This window comes from Paroedura picta, chromosome 2, assembly GCF_049243985.1.
Source record: "Paroedura picta isolate Pp20150507F chromosome 2, Ppicta_v3.0, whole genome shotgun sequence".
Taxonomy (NCBI): domain Eukaryota; kingdom Metazoa; phylum Chordata; class Lepidosauria; order Squamata; family Gekkonidae; genus Paroedura; species Paroedura picta.
In genome coordinates, this window is record NC_135370.1 from 45,912,848 (window position 1) to 45,936,491 (window position 23,644).

The 23,644-nt window shown below is 41.7% G+C and overlaps 1 long non-coding RNA gene across 3 annotated transcripts in view; it reads left to right on the forward strand.

Moving 5' to 3' along the window:
* The window catches only part of LOC143828648 (uncharacterized), a 118,786-nt gene that overhangs the window by 11,365 nt on the left and 83,777 nt on the right, over positions 1 to 23,644 (forward strand). The window contains exons 2-3 of one of the 3 annotated variants that reach the window (XR_013227794.1): positions 22 to 91; positions 15,826 to 15,841. The exons of 1 other annotated variant lie outside the window; for it this stretch is intronic. This is a non-coding gene — a long non-coding RNA (uncharacterized LOC143828648). The remainder of the gene's footprint in view (positions 1 to 21; positions 92 to 15,825; positions 15,842 to 23,644) is intronic. One more of the 3 variants, XR_013227792.1, reaches the window with a different exon arrangement.

The window sequence follows — 23,644 nt, forward strand, 5'->3', positions numbered from 1 at the left end:
AAAATTTTTTTTTTGTTTTAGAGAGCCTGCTGGCATTTTCATTGGATGTTAGAGAATCTGTGTTACCGGCAAATGATCAAGGATAACAAAGGTATTTGCTTTGCATTTCACTATTTAAAACTTTCTATTGTCTCTGCATATAAACATAGTATGATTATTATTAGTATAATGCTCCATTCCTTGAAGGAGTCCCGGGTAGGCTACATGGTTCCTTTTACCCTTAATAACAGTCCTATGGGGTCAGTTCCTCTGAGGGATGATCCAGGCCTGCTGCCACTCAGTAGGTTTAATCCAATACTCTAGTGCAGGGGTAGTCAATCTGTGGTCCTCCAGATGTTCATGGACTACAATTCCCATGAGCCCCTGCCAGCTGGCGGGGGCTCATGGGAATTGTAGTCCATGGACAACTGGAGGACCACAGGTTGACTACCCCTGCTCTAGTGCAAACAGTGTTGGGACCTAAAAGTGGGTTGGAGTTCTTTGACAGGTAGGTTGTAGGACCAGGAGGGAGGAGGAGGAAGAGCTGAGAGAAGAGGCCCTGGGATATTAAATGAGAATTGTAGTCCATGGAACCTGGAGGGTTGCAGTTTGACTACTCCTGGTCTATAATATACTTCTCTAGTTAACTTTCCTTGTGGTATACTAGGGGGCCCCAAATGTATGAACAACATTGTTCTAAGAGCTGAAGTGGGTAGATTCTCTTAATAAGGTAGGATGTGGCTGAAGGCAATTCATTACAGTTAAAGATCCTGCGATCGGATCCAGAATTGTTTCCTTGGTCTTATTAAATTAGGCAATCATAAGAACAAATGGGATAAATTGGTGAATGATAAGCTAATGTGCCAAGGGATTTCAATAGAATTGATGAGGACAATAAATATAGAAGAGCTAAGATATTTTAATGAAAATCATCTAAAACATCTGGATTATAAAAATATAACAAGGTCATGGTTTGCTCAGCCTTCATGCTTGGCATTCCCCTACCAATTAGCATCCCAATGTATTTTTGTGATCTAACATATCCTAAATATAGATGCATCTTTAGGTTGGCATGTTTTAATGCTCTACTATTTTAACGTCTTAACGCTTTACTATCTGCAGTCTTGATAGGTAGATATTCTGATATTTTGTATTCAGAGAGAACATGTAATGCCTTAATCATATTGAATCCATTGGCCATGTATTTTCAAGATGTCCTACATTTTTAAAAACTTAAACAGATGTTGATTCCTGCCCTACATAGTAAGGATTCTGCTTCTCTACCAGTCTACTGAGCAATGTAGATAGATGGGTTACATATAGGGTTGCTAGATTTTTGACTGCCATTGTAGAAATACCTAAACATTCTAAAACAACAGGATAAATCCTATTATATTCTGATGTGAGGTCCTATTATGTAGGTAACTTTCCATTAGTAGCTTAAATATAAATTCTCAGCACCTGTTTGGGATCACTGGATCAAATGTACAGTAATAAAGAAGAGAAAATTGTGTGATATTTATACAGATTATAGACATTTCTGGAGCTTGCATGAAAACATTTCCCCCCTGGATACATTCACTGGATGTTTGGAAGCCATAGCTGGATGGTTAGAGCAGAGTCACCTGAAACACAACCCTCCAAGATGGAGGTCCTGTGGCTGGGCAGGAAACTCATCTGCTTACCCTGGCTGGTGTGCAACATCTCACCCTCAGCCAGAAATTTGGGTGTGACTCTGGATGCCTCCCTTTCAATGGAGGCCCAGGTCACAGGAGTAGTCCACATGGTGTTTTTCCATCATTGCCAGGCGAGGCTAATAGCACCCTATCTGTCCTCAGATTGCTAAACCACAGTCATCCATGCAACCATCACCTCCAGATTGGATTTAAATTGCTCTACATGATCCGGCCCTTGTCCCTAACCCCAAAATTGCAGCTGGTACAAAATGTGGCTGCTAGGGTCCTTACTGGAACAACTTGGAGGGCCCATATCCAGCTAGTGCTGAGGCAACTGCATTGGTTGCCAGTTGCAGCTTGGATCGGGTTCAAGGTTTTGGTATTAACCTTTAAGGCTGTTTTTGGGTTGGGCCACACATAGCTTCAGGATTGCCTATCTCCTCATGGCAAATCTGTTGGAGGTTCCTGGTCCTAAAGAAGTGCACCTGGCATCAACCCGGGCCAGGGCCTTTTTGGTCCTGGCCCTGACCTGGTTGAATGAGCTCACAGGTGAACTGCAGGCCCTGATGGAACTGTCTCAGTTCCATAGGGCCTGTAAAACAGAGCTCTTCCCCCAGGTTTTGGTTGAGGCCAGGGCGAGCAAGATCTGGGCCCCTCCCTGGGTTACCATGACTTATCTGGAATATCAGGCTACTTGGCAGCCCTCCTGAGGTGTTTTAACAAGTGTGTGTGATCAGAGAAGTTTGGTTGCTGCCTGAGGGAGGGGGTTAATCAGGTTTTAATGGGGACTATGTTTTTATGTTGTTATGGGGTTTTTAAAAGATGACTGTGACCTACCATGAACCACTACATGGGAGTGGCGGGATATATATCAAATCATACATAAATAAAAATTCAGGACCCCCCCCCCGGGCTGTCCAGAAACCCCTGGGTTTCATGAAACCCTGATTGACAAAGCCTGCACTAACTTTAGCTTTGATTGTAGACTAAATGCTTATGCTTACAGCTTTGTTTTCCATGTTGGTTCCTTTAAACTGAGGTTCCTTTAAGCATCATCAGAATTAATGCCTGTTGTTCACAGTTTGTGTAGCCTTTTTCTCTGGCTAACTTGTTATGTTGATGATTCAGAACGAATGTCATCTCAACTCAAAGTTACATTGCATTAAAATTACATTAGTTACAGAAAAGAAGAAATAGTATAGTACAGTCTTAAAAAGTCAAGTCTCAATTAAGTTGTTCCATTGAAGTCTTAACATAATTCCCCAAATCCACCCATCCACAGTGACACATTCTATCATCCATGATTAAATAATTAAATTTATCTTAAAATAATTTATTTGATCTGCTATTTCAATATCTAATTGAAATGTAAAACAGTTTAACAAGCCGTTCTTGAGAACCTCTTCTCCCTGTACTATTATTTTATTTATTAAAGTTACATATCATAACTTACATGCCCACTCATCTATACTTGGCAGATATGACTGTTTCCGTGACTGTGTAACCAGCTGTCTTGTTGCAACTAATAAGTTTTTAACTAGATATTTTTCCTTTTCCCAAAGTTTATTTGGTAGAATATGTAATGAAGCTGCCTTAGGGTCACATGACAATTTGGAATTCAGGGTGCTATTAATCTCTTTGATTATTGTTTTTCTTTCTTTCTTTTTTTTTTGCACAAATGAACATTACCACCATATATGAAGGAAAGTCCTGCCACATCGCCTGCACTTTTGACTCCCACACTGTTAACCTTGCAATCCTGTCTGGTATAAGTCACCACCTATACATCAGCTTAATATTTTCTCTTATGCCTCATTCCTATACAATTCCTACTAAAGATTTTCTAGGATAACGTTTTGTAAATCTTCTTCCCAAGTCTTTTTGTAAACTGTACTCCTTATTTTTGAATCTGCCAAAATCCCATAAAAACTGCAACCAATAGTCTATGTGGTTCTTCACCTGGGGCCATTCCGCACAAGGACCAATGTTGCCAATTGCTTTCACAAAGCGGAAACGCTATTTTAAATAGTGGAATCTCGGCATTCCGCATACCTTCATTTGTAGTAGAATCCAGTAGCGTTTCATTCGTTCCCCACAGGTTTCCGGTCTCGCAGGAATCGTTAGAAAGGAAGCAATTTTTTTCTGTGCTTGTTCCTGCCCCTGGCCATCAATCAAACGGAACAGCCAATGAGCGGTAGTTATCATGCTCCCGAAAAGCCCTTTTCCCTTTAAGCACAGGTTTAAAAAAATAAACCACACACACATTGCAATGAATATGCGTTGATTCATTGCAACGGAGAAACACATCTAGCTGGTGTGTGAGCTGGTGATTCATCGTTACCACGCTCCCCTGAGTGGAAAAAAAATCCCCACCCCCGAACGGGTGCGGTTTTGGGGCGAAATTAAAGGGAACTGGCGAACAGGGGGCTGTGGTGTGCTTGGGGACTTAGGGGAGCTTTAAAGCACTTCTGTGGAGGGACTGTAGCTGGAGAAGCCTCACTGGGTGAATGAAGCCTCGCTGGTTCGTTGCTTTCCCTGCTCCGAGGAAAAAAAAAACTTTGCCGGAAGTTCAGAGGAGAGAGCCAGGGGCAGGGACTTTGTTGCAACCGCTACATTGAGAACACACATGTCTTTTTCGCAAGTGTTGCAGGTTGTTGGCAAGAGTGTAGCGATTTTCTGAGGGTGAATCCACTTTTCCCGATTCCCTGAAAATCGCTACAACGAAGCGATTTTGGCTCTAGTGTTGCAGATTTCTCATGACGTCATGCGGAACGCAGTTTTAGTGGCGAAAACAAAATGTAAGACTAGTGCTACATTAAAGTCGTGTGGAATGGCCCCTAGAATTTGCTTGAGAGGCAATAAATAACAATTTGTTTGGATCTAGACTGAATGAAACTTCTTATTTGAAGCCTTCTATTTGGAGGGCTTCTGTAAATTCTTTTCACATTTGTTTGTTATATTTCCACATCCAGTTGTTCAATGAACATGTAAGACCATACTGCTCTAATTCCCAAATCCTCTGTGTCTTATCCAATCTAAATCAGTTAACTAAAGCAGAAAGCCTTGATGCTAAGTAGTACCTTTCAATATTTGGCATGGAAAGGCAGCTGTTCTCCCATGTCTATTGTAACATGTGATTTTTAATTCCAGATTTTTTTTGCTTTCCCATATGAAGCTGTTCATTACTTGCTGAATTTTATTCAGCATTACATGACTAACTAATAAAGGTAGTGGCAGAATTACAAAGAGAAACGGGATAGGATTTTCACTTGATTAATAATTATAAGCTCCCCCCAGTAATAATTATAAGCTTCCCTCATGGGAGGGAAATTCCATCTCCCCCCCCCCCCCATTGATGAACGGGCATGTCCATGGCTAAGGACCCTGGTTACCTAGGACTCTGTGTTCAGTGGTGGTGGTGTCTGGGAGCTGTTCCGAGCTTGAAGTAGCTCCCAGCATCCACCACCACTATGGCTGGACCCTGAGTGTCTTCTGGCATCCATTGCTGTGGCCAAGCCTGGAACAACTTCCAACATCTGTTACTGCAAATGAGCTCCAAGTCTCACAATCTATGCTGTTGCTGTGGCAGACCCCATGGTGTCCCAACATGCGCTGCTATTGCAGGTGAGCTACTTTAAAGTAATTTACTTCACTTCAGTTTCCCCCCCCCCCCCAATCAAATAATTTGCAAAATAATCTCACCATCTGGTATTACTGTCTCTTGTGACCTGTTTTGGTTTTTTGGGGTGTTTGTGCGTTAAAATAAGACATGGAAGCAAAGTAACTCCTCCAAGCCCCCTTAATGTTCTCCCTGTTTTCTGCTGTTGCTTCCCCTCTGATATATTTGGGTGGGTTTTTTCTGGCTCTTTGTTTCTTCCTAGTGATTCCAAATACGGATGGCCATAAACCAGTTTACAAGCCAAAATTTGGCAAGAATTTGGCTCAGTTTAAAGCCCTTGAATTGATGTTTGAGGAAGGCACCTTCCCTGAATATTTACTGGACTTTTGTCTGGTTCAGTTCAATTGTTCAGGCCATTTAAACTTAACAGCTGAGCAGTGTGGGTCTGTGGTTGACCTGTTTTACGAAACCAACTGATGAAATGGATCACAGCCATTTAAACCTGCATCCACTTGTGAACTATTAGGTTTAAATGGCTGCGAGCCATTAAACCCATCTGTTTCACTCCCCCTCTTTTACCCCCCTTTCTCTGAGATGCACAGGTGAACCCTCCCTTTCTCCCAGATGTGACTAACTATGACGAGATGAAAGGGAGATTCAAACTGGCTTCTTGAGTTTGGCCATTTTTCCTTGGTTTGGTTTGGGGGCCTCTCAGAACCTCCCATCCCTAATCCCAAACAATCAAGGCTTTCATAGTGGGGCCACCCAGATAGCACTCAGTGCAACAGTGCTAATCAAAACTGAGGGCAGTGCTATCTTCCCCAGAAATATAGGTGATCAGAGCTGGTCAAATCACTGATGGCCCTCATTCATAGCATGGACAACCATTGTTGCTTCCTTTCAGTGCCATCCATCCAGTCAATTAAAAAGGGGGTACTTTTTGATTCTTCCCCCAAAATATTAAAAAGGCAACACCCCTCAACTGGGATCCAGCCCCGCTCTTGAGCCAGACTTGGATAAAAGCAGGTACATTGTATTAATATATTATCCCAATGGGGTATTATTTCACATTTAAGTAACAGCGTACAGCTTAAAATATCACCTTGGCAGTGGCCCATGCAGCCACTATAAACAGGCAAAAGCTACATTTCTTGATTTTGCTATTTATCTTTTTAAACCACTCCTCTCCGCCCACCTCCGTCCACATGCTAAAGTTTGACTGACACTAATTTCTCGAACAAGATACCCTAGAAACTGCAGTTTATCTCATAAAATCATAACAGACAGGGTTTGTGATGTCCCCTCTGCAAGATTCTTTATTCTGTCAGTTTATAGCATTTGAAATGACGGAAGGAGATGCGTTCCTTTCATATGCCAGCCAGGAGAACAGAACCTGTCACCAACAGTGTAATGTGCTGTGTATTATCACTCTGACTGATCCAGAGGCCCAGAGACTGTCATCTTTTTAGACTGTACAAGTCAACACAAATAAAACTGAGGAGGCAAATGATAATGTCTGAGATAGATCCAGGCTCATTCTGGCCATTACTTTTTATTCAAACCTTAGAGATGACATGATGTGAAAAATGAGCCTGTGTCTAGTTCAGTGCCCATTAGTGTGTGAGCACATTATCTTCCACTTTTCACATTGAATCTCTCTACACACTATGGCAGTTATAGCTGTGCAGCCCCGTCAGTGTGAGGTAATTTTTTTTTTGTATCTTCTCCCCTCCTTCATATGTAGCAAATATTGCCTCTCAAATGAAATATAGACGGTCCTCTTATGTATGTTTTTAGAAATGGGAGTTTATAGCCATTTCATGCCGAATTTCCTTCTTACTGCACAGACAAATTAGGCAGCTCTAGACCAATTCCTTCAGAATCTTCAGAGGTGTGCTCAAATGATTTTTGGCGTCTATTCCCCGATCTAAATCTGTGGAAAGCCAGATTCATATCCACTTTTGATTAGTACTGTTCATCTAAATTCCTGTTGAACCCAATATTTGACTTTCCTTTACCAGATAAAAAGAGGGAGATTTGCTGTGTGCAGTGTTTAACTGAAGCTTTGTTTTCTGTTAATAATGGATTAAGAGGGAAGGGGGGAAAATTAAGGATAACAGTTTTTATGCTGCTGTCAAATAATGAAGCCCTCACAGTTTGCAGAGCCATAAAACAAACATCTTTGTTGCCTGCTGATGTGAAGAAATCAATTAATTTCTCATATCATTCTTTAAGTGTCACATTATTTTGGCCTGGGATAGCAAATTGCGCTATGAAAATGTGCTTCTCAACAACTATATTGAATGCAAAAAGTGACAGACCTCCCAGTGTATAGTTTGTCGCTTTTAAAATAACAGAAGGAAAGGCAATTGTGATACTTGAATCATTTTCCTAAGGAGATTTTAACACACTTGCTAACACTATCAATACACAAGTATTTTTCCTGTTACTCTCTGGCATAACCTTTAATTACCCCTCCACCCCCGAAATATCTCTCGGTTACCTTGCAGGCAGAATTGTATGCTGATTTTTTGAAAGTTCTCCCAGGGATATAAAACCTAAGCGTTAGGTTGTTATGGTTCACTGGTTTAAATTACAGTGTATTTAATTAAAACAATGTAAAAAGCTGTCAGCATTCCATCTAATTTGAAAGGCTTTGATTAGTTGGATTTTTCAAAAAAATGTTTCATGTACTTTGTTTTACCATTAGGTTGTCATCTTGTTTGGACAAAACATACTCATTCGTTTTGGAAGTATAAACAAGTAGGAATGCTGACCAAAACAGAAAAGGGTTTTAAAATTTGTTTGCATAATTTGTCTGTGATTTATTTCATCGAGTTGACCTAGAGAGACAGTGTTGGAATAATTTCTCACGCAAACACATGGCTAACATTGCAAACTACTCATGGTTTCTGAAATGGCAGAATTCTTGTCTGAATTCATAGGCAGCAGTGTTCAAGGCTATATGTGAAAGAGTGCCCTGCAGGTGTCGGATTTAAGGCAGACAACCTCATATAACTTCCGAATGTACCGCTTGCCAGTTTCTTAACAGAGCTAAAACCTCTCCCAGAGACAGTTTTTGGAAGTCTTCAGCATCCTGGTGATACCTGTGCGAGAAGGAGTATATATTGGGTCTTGATACAGTGCTGAATGCTACCAAGCTGAGGAAGTCTGTCTCAGGGAACTTAGGTGATAATCACAAAGAGTTTCCCAAGAATGTCTGTCGAAGGCAGATACAATTCCCGCTCCCTACCCCCCCCCATATACTGGACCTTGCCCAGTGGTGAAATGGTCTTTGTTAGCTGTCCTGACACATTTCTGAGTCCTCCCTACAGATCGTGCATCTGTGTGAGTGTACGTACAAAATTATGTAGAATCAGGTGAAGAAATCTTCCACTGGCCTGGTACTCAAGATAAATACAGTGATCTAAAGGGAACATATTATTTCCAATAGGAAGAGGTGATAAGAGCATCTGAGACTTGTTCTTAAAAGCTTTTAAATTAATTGATAGAATTTCCCTTTGAAGCAGCGGTGGTTTGCTGAAAAGATGTTTCTCTGGCAGTTGCATTAAAAAATGCTCCATCAGATCAGGATTATACATCGCAATAATTCTTTCATTTTCATAGGGTTTTCAGCAGATGAGGAGCTCTTTCTCTTGAACAATACTGTGCCTCTATAAGGATCTTTCTTATGAAAACCGCTGAATGCAATGGCTTTCCCACTTTCCCTTTCTGCATTCCACTCTGAAGTATACACTAACATCCACCACAGATGCTCTAGTGAACCCTAATTAGTAATATGCAGATAGTTCAAAATCTATTCAAGATAGATTATCTGAACGAATGCTAGTACATTCTCTTTTTTTGTTATCCTTTTAGTGTCTGCTGGGGAGACTCTGTAGGGTACCAGCCACCTGATCTTTGCACCACTGTGGCCAGGAGGTAGAAAGCGGCAAAATGATCAGGAAATGGTGCCTGAAGGAGAGTTAGGAGTGTTACGAAGCAATACTGTATTCTTACAAAATGCTGCTTATTGTATTGTGAATTCGGGGTCTTGATCCTGGTTTCTGATTTGGTACAATCTCAACATTCTTGGATGATCTTGATGTATACAGACTTACTTGTACTATGGTGTTTGAGTGATTGGGGGTGGGCGAGGCATGGAGATCTTTAATGAATGGCGTTCTTCCCGCCAGTAGTCTTCCAAAAACTTTATCTAAGGTAGCCTCTAAAAACAGTGGAGAGGGGGCACTATTCCCCCAAGATGCCCTGTAATGGAGGGACATAGCATGGTTAACGATAATGCTCCATTGAATGAACTGTGACTTCCATCGCTACAGCCAGGCTCCCTTCCAGTGTGTATAAGGACCTCTAAGAGAAGCCATGCAAGGAAGGGACCCATAATCAAAAGGAAGAAGAAAGGGATGTATGTCATGTTTGTGTGTGAATGTGTGCAAGTGATTGTGCCTGAGTGCACATATGACTGTGTTAATAGCTTGAGCCTGAGTCTATGTGCCAGTTTGGTGTAGTGGTGAGGAGTGTGGACTTCTAATCTGGCATGCCAGGTTTGATTCTGCACTCCGCCACATGCAACCAGCTGGGTGACCTTGGGCTCGTCACAGCACTCATAAAACTGTTCTGACCGAGCAGTGATATCAGGGCTCTCTCAACCTCACCCACCCCACAGGGTGTCTGTTGTGGGGAGAGGAATTGGAAGGCGATTGTAAGCCGCTTTGAGCCTCCTTCGGGTAGGGAAAAGCAGCATATAAGAACCAACCTTCTTCCTCTTCTTCCTCTTCTTCTCTGAGACAAGACAAACTGATCTTGGGAACAGAAAGACCCGTCAGGAAGAAAAAAATCCAAAATAAATTGGTAGGGGAGAGCCGATTTATCTACAGCTTTTGGCTAGGTGCTTCAAATCATATTAGGTGCGGTAGCGGAATCACGTCATGCATTGGAAGTGATGAGAATGTCCTGGCTTACGGGCTCGGGTTAAGCTCCTTATCCCTCTTGGACTGCTCACGGTGCACATTGAGACTTGTCATGTCACACGCTGTTTGCAAGCATAGCTTGACGGTGTCACAGGATCCCTTCTTTTCTCTTCATTGGTTTGCTAAGTCTCACGAACTTGGCATTGTTGTGAGTCCAACTGTTAGAGCTCCACTGCATAGTATCCCGCACGAGAGAGGCAGAAAAGCATTCCATTGCTGACTATCCAGATTGTTAATTCCCTGCACAGATGGCTCTGCATAAGACAGTGTGGGAGAAGAGTGTCTTCTTAAAGCCAATTAAACAGAATCCTTGTCCAAGAAGGATTTTCAGAATGCCTATGCATGCAAATTCATGACGTCTTGCTCTGCATATCCAGGCAGCGCGACTTTCCCTTTTCTGCCTTTACCAATGGGAAGGAATATTGTGATTTCCTCTCTGCGGTGTCCCTGTTAATTCTTAGGCCTTGTAGAATAAGGAACTGCCTTGTGTTCAGTTAAAGGTACCACTGGACTCAAGCTTTGTTCTGCCTGTGTGTTCAGTGCAAAATTATGACTGCCCCCTTCCTTATTCCCTACATATAGTCCCATGCCAAGGAATAAGACTTTCTATTTTATTTTCTGTAAATTAATATTGGGTATTATAGGAATTTAGGGCTCCTCTTTAACCTGGCAATACACATCTGCTTCCGTCTTCTTGGCTTCTGGTCATATGGAACAGGCATTTTGAACCAGCATGGTTCAGTTGCTAGAATGCTGGACACCCAGATACAAATCCTCATTTGCCATAAAACACCTGGCTGATGTTGGGCCAGTCACTACCTTTTAACCTAACCTACCTTACACAGGTAACCTACCTGTGAGGATAAAATGAAAGAAGGGACAGGATACAGGTGAATTTAAAAAATGCAGCTGAAGGATAAAATAATATTAATAATGAATGTTAACTGTTAGGTTTTTCGCTCTTTAGTGAGAGCACTCTCCTTGGTAGAAGGCCCTGAGTTATTTCTTATCTGGTTTATATTTGCTAAAATGCTAAAATGTAGAGAGAGAGAGAAAGAGAGAAAGAGAGAAAGAACGAACTTGACTTTCTATGATGGTGACAATTAATATGGATTTCAGTCCATGTAAATTTTTCCCACCACACTCTTCCTTTGCAGTCAGTGTCCCATTGATCTCATGAAGCTAAGTAATGTAACTGAACAGCCCATGGATTCAGCACCCCCTACTGAAACCTACCTTGCTGATTACATTGTTCACTTGGATTTAATGCAAGGCTACTTGCACAATTTGCGGTGCAATCCTAAACAGAGTTGCATCCTTCTAAACCCGCTGGTTTTAGTTTTGGGGTTATATGTGCGAGGTCCGTATGAATCTTGTTTCATGGCGGCTACAGCAATCTGTCCGTCATGGTAGAAAGCCGGGTCACTTTAATTCGTCATAGGTAAGCCATGAACAAGGGGACTTGAAAATGTATCTAACGCTTGTCACTGTAGCTGTTCTAGCTCTGGAAAACTTGAAGCCTTCAGCTAAAATGACAAGTACTGATTAACTAAAAGCTGGCCATTGTCATCGGTGGCAGCCGTCCCAAATCTTGCTCTAAGCAGAGCATTATGATAGAATAATCAGCCGCTTCGTAATTCAGGATTCGCTTACAGAGACTCTCCACGGTCACTAACGTGAACTTCTGCAACATCATGTATTTATGTGTATGCTGCACACATTCATTTACCGATCCAAATCGAGAAGCAAATTCAATACCGATCCAAAAAGAGAGCTTTTTAAGAAAAGCAAGGCATATATCAAATACAAAACCAAAAACAATAAGAAGAAAGCAAGACAGACTCTTGGGAATAGGGTGAACATTGAGTGTAAGGAGTAGGAATGAAACAAATATTGAATTAAGCCAAGCATTGCCTTAGCTTCCAAAGTCAATTCTTAACACTGGTAGAGGAAATGAGAATGTGTTGATAGTTGAAGATAGAGGCAGGAGAAAAAGAATTATAATATTCCCTAAACTTTAAGCTTTCTACCATTTGCAGTGTTTACATCAGACAATTTCAGTTGTTTGGACACAGCCTTAATTAGCATAGCCGCGGTACATGTTTGCCGAAGAGAAGCTTTTTAAATAAATTAAAGAGTATTTGTGATTTCACAGCAATGGTAATTTGTTTGCATGTTGCTTGGAAAATCATCTGCTTTCTTACAATAGCTTTCTGCATTTTGATTGTAAATTAGTTCTATATTCTCAGAAGTCACCCCTTTTATCTAAAATCATGATTGCTGGAACATGTGGCATGCCCATGTTTGTTTGTATTTTCTTATTAGAGCTCTAAGTGGTAGCACTTGCATTGTGGAGGAAAGGTCTAGCAAAGTCCACATGCCCCATTCCTTCTTGTTTCTTAATACTAGTCCGTTCCACTGGTTCTCATCAATCAAAGCCCCAGCTCTGTCCTGACAGCACCGTACAAATGAATCATGGAATTCTGGTGTCAACATTGAGCCCAATATAAGAAAAACTATCGAAAAAGCACTTGGGGAAACTTTCGCCCTCCTCAGATCAGACCCCAAAGTGACATTACTTGGGCAATCTGTAAGAGAACGACCCCATTATGCAAGAGCATATGCCTAGATGATACCCTTTATTCATGTATTTGAAAAATTGTCTCCAGACTGAGAGGAGCAAGCACTGAAGAAGGTTCAGGAAAGTGGGTTACCTAATACCTTGGACCCCGTTTTGATTGCCCAAGTGATTACTGAAAGTAAGAAATAAATATTTTGAACCGACATGATTGAAAATTAATATACAGCCTTCAGATTTCCTGTGGATTCCCATTTGGTTTCCTTGGGGGTGGGCACTGACCTTAACCGTAAGCCTGGCAGAAGAGGAATTTGTTTTTGAACTCTGCCTTCTGGCATTCCAGAGGCTTGCAAGACAGAGGCCCCTGCCTGGTTGAATGAGCTCCAGGAAGAGCTGCAGACCTTGAACCCTTCAAGTTGATACCCACAGAGTGCAGAGCCCTATGGGGAGACATAGGGTGGCAGATGGTCCCTCAGATATGTGGGTCCCAGACCACGTAGGGCCTCAAAGGTCAAAACCAAAATCTTGAACCTAATCCAGGCTGCAACTGGTAACCAGTGCAGCTGCCTCAGCATGGGGGGGGGGGAGATATGGGCCCTCCAAGGTGGTTCTGTTAGCAGCCACAATTTGCACCAGCTGCAATTTCTAGGTCAGAGACAAGTCTAGTTTGGAGGATCACCATAGCTACGCCTGGCAGATTACTTTCTTGACCCGTGCTTCCATGGTCAGTGAGGCATCCAAGGTCACCCCCAAGTTCCAGGCCTGGGGCGAGGTGATCAGGACGGGTAAACTTGCTTCTTGTTCTGCACTCTTTCTCCCCAGCCAGAGGACCTCTGTCTAGGATGGGTTGAGTTTCAGGAGACTCTGCTTAAGCCATCCAGCCACAGCTTCCAATCATCTGGCAGATGGTTCGGGGGGGGGGGGAGTCCAGGTGGCTGTCCATGAATAGATAGAGCTGGGTGTCATCAGCATATTGATGACAGCCCATCCCAAAGCTCTTAACCAGCTGGGCCAAAGGGTGCATAAAGATATTTAAAAGAGTGGGGGAGAGCAGCTCACTCCCCACTATCACCCTCTGGGACTGGTTTTGGAGGAAGGAGCTTAGTCAACAAAGGCTGTACCCTGTACCCCCATCCCGGCGAGGTGGTGGGCCGATAACTCTGAACTAACAGTGGATTGAGCAGCCTCCTCCCAAGAAAAAAACCCTGTCCAAGTCTCCTCAACTGAATGAGTGGATGGGATTATATTACATGTATTTGTCTAGATGGAGGATAGTACAAATTGGAGAAACTGGTTAACTCTTTTGGATGCCATCAGGTTTCCCAAGTGGAAAAGAAAATTGTTTTGCTGGTATTTGTGCATAGAGACTAGAGGTTGATTTATAAGCTTTAAGGTGAAATGCTAAAAACAAAGAATTGTTATCTATATCTGGGTGCACCTGAGTGACCATTAATTATAAAAATAAACACAGTGTGATGCAAAAAAAAATCTAATCTGTAAATCCCTACTTATTTCCTTAGCCTTCTGGGCATTATTAGAGCAAATCTTTGAAAAGACAATAAATGTTAGTGGAGAAAATTGCCATTTATTGTGTGCTATACAGTTATTTAATATTCACGTGTCTCTAATTTCCTGTTCACAAGTGGTTCTCTTCCAGTCCCTTGATATACAGCATCTAAATGGCTTGGCGACTGGGCACCATGCATAGAAGTATTCATTTATTTTTTGGGACAAGCATGGATTTATAATAGCATACAGGCCTACCAATACATACAATACATAGCATTTCAAATAGTTTATTTTCCTGTGTATTTTCAGAAGACGTCTTTATTAACATTTGGTAGACCTGTAAATCTACAGGGTTTCCATCATTAAACTCCTATGTGTAACGTTGTTTTGACCTCACTTGTATCTTACTAGCAAGATTCAGAATTCAAAACTTGGCTGCCTAATTGCCTCTCTTTCTCCTTTCCCTCTTTATTCTATATTAATTAATAAGTAAGATATATTAGTTTGATAATCCCTCCTCTATAAACAAACTTTATAAATTGTTTTGCCATCCCAATAAAATTTCATTCATAACTAAATGCATTTGTCATTTATTAAAAACATTCCACCAAAACATTCATGTCCAAACAGACCTTCAGGATCAGTTACAAGAAATTAGAAAGCACGAAATCCAGTATTACCATAGAAACACAACCGTTCAGCAATTAAAATAGCTTCCAATTTCTTCTTTTACCAACATCAGTAAAAACAAGCACCATCAAAAGCACAGAACCTAATTAAATCAAAACAAAGGCTTGGTAGTGTAATATATTTTAAAAATAACTTTTAAGTCTTGTTCAAATACATACTAACTTCACTGCTGGTTTTATTAATGACTCAATGATTTTAAAAAAATAATTGATCTGTTTTTATGATTATTGCTGATTCCTTTTATCATAGTTCAAAGTTTTATTAAAGTTTCCTTGAACCTTTTTAGGCTGAGAGTTATAGATTAAAAGTCTGTTACAATGAAGGCTTTTATGGCCTGAGTCAGCTGTTTGCTGTGAGTTTTCTGGGCTATGTGACTGTGGTTTGGTTGTTTTTGTCCCTGACATGTCACCATTATCTTTGACTGGCATTTCAGAAGTAAGATACCCCTTAGAAGTAAATAAAATGCCCAGCAACTTTCACACAGTCCATAATTCAGCACAGAGAGATTCCCATCTTGCTGAACTTCTACCTCTGAAGATGTGAGCCACAGTTTCTGGTGAAAGGTCAGGGTCTAAAACTACCAGACTATAGGCACACAGCCTGGAAAACCCACAACTGCCAGTTGACTCAGGTCAGATGATCTACATGGTCTAATGTCCTTACTGAAACAGTGGCCAATCAGAATACCTGGAAATTCTACAGGCAGCACATAGAGTCAGAAGAAGAGAGACAGGTAGTGAATCATCCATCTACCCCACAACTCTCTTTTCTGATTTGTTGCAGCTCTCCAGTCTTTCAGGTACAGAAAGGCCTTTCCGATCTTGCTTCCAAGACATTTCAAATGAAGATGCTGCAAACTGAACTCTGGAACTTCTGTATGCAAAGTGTGCATCATGGCCCCTCCCTCAGTAACGGGCATTATTGTAAACTAGGGGCCAAGTCTGTTACATTCAGGATTATAGTGGGCATTAGATTTGGTGGGGTAGGGTGAGAAGAACTCTGTGGAAGGCCTCCCCTTCCCTCCCCAGGACTTGGAAAAGGCTGCAGGCAGCTGTAAGGGAATTCACCAGCAGGAGCAGCTGTCACATAGCAGGGATCTGCAGCCTCCAAGCCCTGGAAGGAAGTGGAAGCAGGAGGCGGTGGTTACGGGTGAGGGACATAATGCAATTGGATAGCTTCTGGACAGACAGACAAGCTGCTTGGAGGAGGAGGAGGCGGCACTCAGGGGTGGGACAGTTACCTGAGTGTGTGTTAAACGCTGAGTGGCACTTAAGCCATGAGATCAGCTCCTCCTCCTAGGCCTTACCAGAAATATACTATGTGGAACAGATGACCTACAGTCCCTCCATCTAGACTTCTAAGGCCTTTCTTTATACTGAAGAAACAGGTGGTTCAAATTACCAACAAAATGCAGCAACAATATTGAGAGAAGCCTATGTGCAGTAGTGAACCTGAATGAGAAATTGATGCCTTATTTATTAGATGGCAATCACCTTCATAATATGTTGGAAGATAAATGGCGAGCCATTCTTTCAGGATCTCAAGGCTCAGGAAGGATGTTGCACTTGACATAGTGATTATTGATAGCCATGATAAAGTTCTAAACATTGAACAATGAAAAACCCAAAAGCAATACTAAAAATGGTGGGAGAGGAAAGTGGAAAATTATGGGAAATGTTATGGATGTTTCATCTCAGTACCTCTGCCTCATTATGCTATCAGAAAAATGTAAAATACATAGACTAGATAAATGTCTTATTAAGCCTTTCAGCGCTTCTCTCTGGGAGCTTGGTTGATGTACTTGAATAATGAAAAATGTAGGAGTGCTTTTATCACATGGTAAAGGTGGCAGTCGGTAGCACTGACAAACCCATCTGCTGCTCACTATATAGACTAGCATGGAAGAGAGGAGTTACATGTGGGCAAGCATGATATGGATTCACTGGAGTAATTTGTAAAATACATGGTAAGCTTTTTAAATAACTTGATAAGAGTGAGAGTCACGTTCTTTTGATTTCAAGCTGATTACCCTTTTTGACTCTGGCGTTACACTTTACCCCACTCCTGCGAAGGAGACCTTTTCACTCTGATACGAGGTTGGTACGTTTTCTTCTTGAGGATAAGGACCCTGAGATCTCCGCTGCTGTAGCACCCTTTATCTGCAAGGCTTTTTATTTTAAACATATTTAACACTTTTATCTTTCTCTGGGACATTTTTTTTTGTCTTTGTGTAGTTATTTTTTATGCCATTGAAGGTATTTGTTGGTTTGACTCTGAACACAATCATGATATCTTTCCTCTTCTGATGCTATTCCAACCAGCTACCAAAGTTCCGGTAGGTGATTTCAATGCTACATTCCAAGCTAGGCTCTTCAAATTAGTGCCATGCCTTCAAGCTGAAGAATGGGCAAGCACTACCAGTTTGGTGTAGTGGTTAGGAGTGCGGACTTCTAATCTGGCATGCCAGGTTCGATTCTGTGCTCCCCCACATGCAACCAGCTGGGTGACCTTGGGCTTGCCACGGCATTGATAAAACTGGTCTGACCGGGCAATGATATCAGGGCTCTCTCAGCCTCACCCACCCCACAGGGTGTCTGTTGTGGGGAGAGGAATGGGAAGGCGACTGTAAGCCGCTTTGAGCCTCCTTCGGGTAGGGAAAAGCGGCATATAAGAACCAACTCTTCTTCTTCTTCTACCATGGGGTAGACTGGCAAGGGCAGGCTGGCTACTATTCTGAAGTGATTAGAATGTCATTATATGCAACTGAAGGACAAGATAGAACAATGAGAGCAACAATGTGATCATGCCATGTAAGATATACAATAGACAATGCAGTAGGACTAGGAATGCAAAATTACATGACAGTATGAACACCAAACTGCTGGGGCTGGCATAGCAATGCAGAATGAGGGATTCCAAAGATCTAGGCAATGTCTTTCTGTCCTACTACAAATCAATCCCATTACAAGAATGCCCTCCTGAACATTTATGTTTTGCATATTTTGTATATATAGGGTTGTGAAGAAACCCCAGGGTTTTGTGAAGTCCTGGTTGAGAAAGCTTACTCTAGACGGTTAAATTAATCTCAGAATGTCAGCAGGATCCCACCAAAAGTGGGGAGCCCTTCCTGACCAGAAGTACTTCTGTCTTGTAAGAATTGCATTAACCTCAAGATTAATGCACTGGCTCAAGATTTCTATGGAAGTTGCCAGGAGATTCAGATAACAATACATAGAGCTGGGTGATAGAAGCATATTGATACTGACCTCCTTCAGACCTGAGAATGACTTGTACATTGTTGGGAATATAGGCTGTTAGATTGGCCAGCACAACTGCTTAATTTGCATTTGGGGAGGAGAGCATGTAGTTAATTGTTCACTGCAACCTTGTTAGATTGTGAAGCATGAAGTCCGGTAATTTTTTATCTAGGAGAGGAAGAGCTTGGGGAAGGGGGCTTTTAAGAAGCCCCCATATGTTGTTTGTTTCAAACTGTCTTGTTTCTGAAAGGCTTGGCCTGAAGAAGGAGCAGACAGAAGCTACAAAGGAAGCAAGACTCACTGGCTCCTTATTCAGAACCCAGCAGCTGAGCTCATTTTTTTCTGTTGTGGGCCCTCCCTTCTATCCTCTGTTGGTGGAAATCACTTCCTGGGGAGCAGGGTGGGTCTCATAATTTCACTTGGTTTTGGAAGCCTGGCTTGGGGGAACACTAGCTGATCCAGATTCTGCAAAGAAAAGACACTTCCAGAATATTGGCCACAGGAACTAACTTCTGCCACAACAGATTTTGCTGGAGGATAATAATTTCAAAACACAGAGTATTGGTGGAGAGTCAGCACCCGGAATAACACGAGGGGTAAGACTGAGCCTTGTGGAATCTTGTCATGGTCTCCATTAGCAAGCCTCTGAGTTCTGGTCTGGTCTGGTCTGGTCTGGTATGGTAGCTGCAAAGGCTTGACCCCTCAATGGTGCATCCTTCCCTCATCTATTTTCTTGTGAGTGGTCAACCATCTGTATTCCTGGCTGCATGCCCTAACCTGTGTCTCCGGGATAGGGTGCCATGGCTGATGCACAGTGTCACATCCATATTATGGGGAAAAGGGTGGGTTGGCTGTATGGTGGGCCTTGTTGCCTTGCTTCACAGGGAGGGAGGGTGCAGTCTATAAATCAAATAAATAAACAAACAGAGGAGTGTTCAAGGTCTCAGATCCAGGAGTTTGGTTGTCCTTTTCTCAGACCTGTACATTCTTCCTTGGGACTGCTTTGTTAGTCCCCTGCCTGGCTTGCCAATATGGACTTCTGTGAGAAGGCTGAAGAGGAAGGGGAGATTGCTTCACCCTGATGAAGCAATCATGTGAGTCCCTAGAATGACATACAGTGTGTTTTCATCTTTGTATGGGATGAATAAGCCCTCTTGTGAAGACAGAATCCTCAATTCTTGTGACAATGGCTAACCTTATGCGAATGTCGATTATTTTGATCTTCTGATCATCTGAATTGACTCTCTGTCCTCAGGTACTAGTCCCCAAATCAGAGCATTGGATGAAGCTCTAATTATAAGAATGTGGGCTGTGGATAACTGTCAAGATTCCAGAAATATTCTCAATATTTAGCATCTTCCAGTGATAGGACTGCTTCCTCAGGTTCTGCTGGTTTCTGAGGTTTGATTTGGTGAAGTTTTAGGCTTAATGTTACTGGAAAAGCTGAAACATTTATAAATCCAACCTTTGTCTAAGGTTGAAGCTCATACGGATGAATGCTGGATTCAGAACATATTGGCTGTACATTACAATGAGAAAAGCGGGAAATGGAGAATACTGGGAGAATGATAGATAATTAGGAATTAGTCTTTTGCCCGTGTTCAAAAGATGTGACAAAGGTATTTTAAGAATACAACAGTGATTAGAAATAAACTTTTAATAGAGTTCACCCAAATGCCAAATTTTTTAGACTTTGAAATTGTAGCGCTGCATGCTTTAAGAACATTTTCCGCTAAGGTCAATAGCATTGCGGCCCCAGCGCCTACAGGAGAAGGGCCATGGAATCAAAGGTGCTTTTTATCAGCATTTCCCACCCACAAACAACAGTTACTCACAACCTCTTAGAATAAGACAGGGCACAACTTTACTGGCAGCCGCTGTACTAAGCCTTAGCACATAATGGGACAACCAGATTCTGCCTGATTGTTAGCCAATGTACCCAGCCCACCCCAGCCTGCCTGCTGGAGTGGAAAGAACTACGGGATGGCAGGATGTTGGATACCACAGTGACCATCTCCACTAAGTGGTCTCCCCTGCCATCTGAGCATGAGGATCACTTGCTGGCAGTCCCCAAGCTGGGCATGCCCCTTGAAAGCCCTCGCCCCAAGATCCCTTAAAGGGAAACAGACAGGCCAATTTTCCTAAAGTGGATCCAACCCTATGCCGATACTGCCACAAGAGTTGGGCATCCCCAGGCCAGCATTACCAACACTGCTGCAGCTGCAGCCGTGGCAAACCCCAGATGTCTATCCCGCAGGTGGACAAGTGCATGCTGTCCAGCTGATAAAGGGCCCCCAAATGGTCGGAAATGGCCAAGTGTCAAATTCTGTGCCCTCCCATGGTCTGTATGATTCTACCCACTCTGTTATTCATCTTTCTTCTTGACACAACAACCCTTGGGTGCCCCTAGCCAACTGAACTTCTACAACCAATCCAACACAAGCTCTAACAGTGCCTCTACAGCCACTTTAACCCAAGCTCTGACCATAGTGACCTCAAATCTGCCTAGACGTAATGCACCAAGTCAATACCCAGGTCATTCTTACCAGTGGTGTTACCAGCGTATCAGGGGGCTGTTGCTGTTCCCTGCAATGTGCTAATCCAACCTGTGACTCTCCAGATGTCCATTGACTACAATACCCATGAGCCCCTGCCAGCAGCCACCCCAGTTTTAGGCTTTACATTACTGAAAAGGCTGAAACATTTATAAATCCAATCTTTGTCTAAGGTTGTAGCTCATTCAGATGAATGCTAGATTCAGAACATATTGGCTGTATTTTAGAATGAGAAAAGTGGGAGATGAAGAATACTGGAGAATTATAGATAATTAGGAATTGATCTTTCACACATATTCAGAAGAAGTGACACAGCTATGTTAAAGAATACAATAATGATTAGAAACAAACTTTTAATAGAGTTCACCCAAATGCCAATTTTTTTCAGACTTGGAAATTGTAGCGCCGCATGCTTCAAGAACATTTTCTGCTATGATAGAGAGTAATTGCTAAAAATATACAGATCTTACAAAAATGGAAACGAACACAAGGTTTGCTTGTCCCGAATTAGTACAACAGATTGAACAAGCGAATGTGGCCTGGAAGAATCTGTACTTTAAACTATAGATGAAAAGCTCAGAATAAATTCCTCGAAATAATTGTTTACAGAAATGTAGTCTTATGTGTTCTGGAATGATTTTCTCACTTGCAGCTGTGGAGAACTAACATATTGTCCCCTGCTGTAAATCAGGGTTATTTCATTCATGAAAATAAATGTTTAGGGGTCAAGCACTGCCCATTTTAAAAGACGACAGGAATCAATTGTGCTCAAAAATGATGGACAATGTTGCAATAGAACCTCTGGGACTTGGGAATGCTGGCCAGGATATCAAGTATGACAACTGTATTATAGTTTTAGCCCACATCTTTTACTGGAATTCAAAGCTGGTAATTTGTGGCTTCATTTTATCCTCACAAGCAATTTATTTATTTACTTCATTTATAGACCAAGGTGGATTCCAATATATATATAAGGTAGTTTTGCAGAGAGAGAGAGAGAGAGAGAGAGAGAGAGAGAGAGAGAATGTCCAAGGTCGTTTTGTGAATGTCAAAGCTAAGCAGAATTTTGAACTCAAGTCTTTCCCCCTCCCAACCCCCCATAGTGTGCTAGTAAATCAGTACTCCTGTGCTGCCCCATTATAAAAGTAGACAAGTAACAGAGGAAGACTGTAAATGGAACCTGTGCTGTGGTTTGTTCTAACTCCAGCTTTGCCCCATTTTTTTTCAAAAATGGCACTCTGCTGGCACTGGAAGGAGCGGAATAATGGGTTCCTCCCACATGACCTGTATCGTCCAGTGTGGAATCAACAATTACTTTTGCAGATGTGAAAACATAGACACAATGCTGACTGCAGGTTTGGAAGGACTTGTTAAATCATGGAAGCACTTCCCTCCGATCATTCTCTGAACTTCAAAGCATTTCAATTTCCCCCTAACAAAGCTTTGGAGAGGGTCCTCAATGTGAATGCAAGAAACCATATTATTTGTAAAAAAGGTCATCAGCATTTAATTCAAAATTGGTGAAAAACTATATGCCTAATATGGAGATAACTGCAGGCAGGTACAAACTCCAGTGGGCTGAATAGTATGTTCAACAAGGTTTGTTTACTACCTATCTGATGGGTTATTTCAGGCTTTTCAATGTATAATGGAATTGCCTAGCCATTCTGACATCTTAGTTTATGGTAAATAATTATCCCTCCACTTTTCCCCTCCCACAAGGCAATGAAACCATTTTAGAAATTGGCAAAACTATCAATCTGATCTTGTGGCTTTTGGAGAGGACATTTTTTCAGATTTTAAAAGGGCTGTGGTCCATTGGGGAAGTCTAATAAAAATCTCGATAGAAAGAGAAGTTATCTGGTATTTGCATAACTCTGATAAAATGAATTTTAAGAACTTCCCCAGTGTTGTTACATGTAAATTTGACGATAAGGTCAATAATAGCAATGTCATTAGAACACTCTTGAAGACAGACTGTCTCTGAAGGGCTTCCCAATAGTGCAATATAAATTAGATTAAAATCCATTATTGAGTGTGGCACTAAGACATTACAAAACAGGTTCACTAGATAAAAGTGTTTTATCATGTCTGTTTTCGAGCAAATATAAATGCATTTCCACCACTGCTTTCCACTTAAACACTGCAATGGCATCCCCCTTTGTCATTAAATAAGATTAAATAGAGATTCATTGCTTATATTTTCAAGCTGTCACCTCCATTGTGAATGCTGTATTATAAGGTATAGGTTTATTTGTGATTTCTAGTAAGTTGCATCCTACCTTGGGTGATATATAGGTCAGAACTTTGTGTGGTGTTGTACCGTCATATAGTGAGCTTTTCCCCCTGACGTCCATGCCATTGGCAGCCACCAGTGAGAGTAGAAAAAAGTCATGATTCAAATCAATCAGTGTTTCTGTTTTATGAGAAGGCAGGCAGGTAGAAAACTTGCTATGAGAATCCTCACAGTGGAAATTATGCCTGGAATAGTTCTGCCAGTTTAATGGATCATGAAAGATCTGCTGCCTTCTATTAAGGGAGAGAGAATGAACTCTGAGTTCATTTACAAATATTTACTAGGGATGGGCTTGAACCAGCTCACAAACTAAAGTTTGTGATGAATTTTGGCCAGTTTGTGGCAGGTCAACTGACATGAATGTTCCACAAACTTTCAAGTGATTTGTAGAGGTTGGTGTGATTCTTTAATAGATACATTTCTAGTCAGACTGTCTCTGTTCAATCAACATGTTTACCAGTCTTCAAAACAACAGGGAAGAAATTGAAGATGAA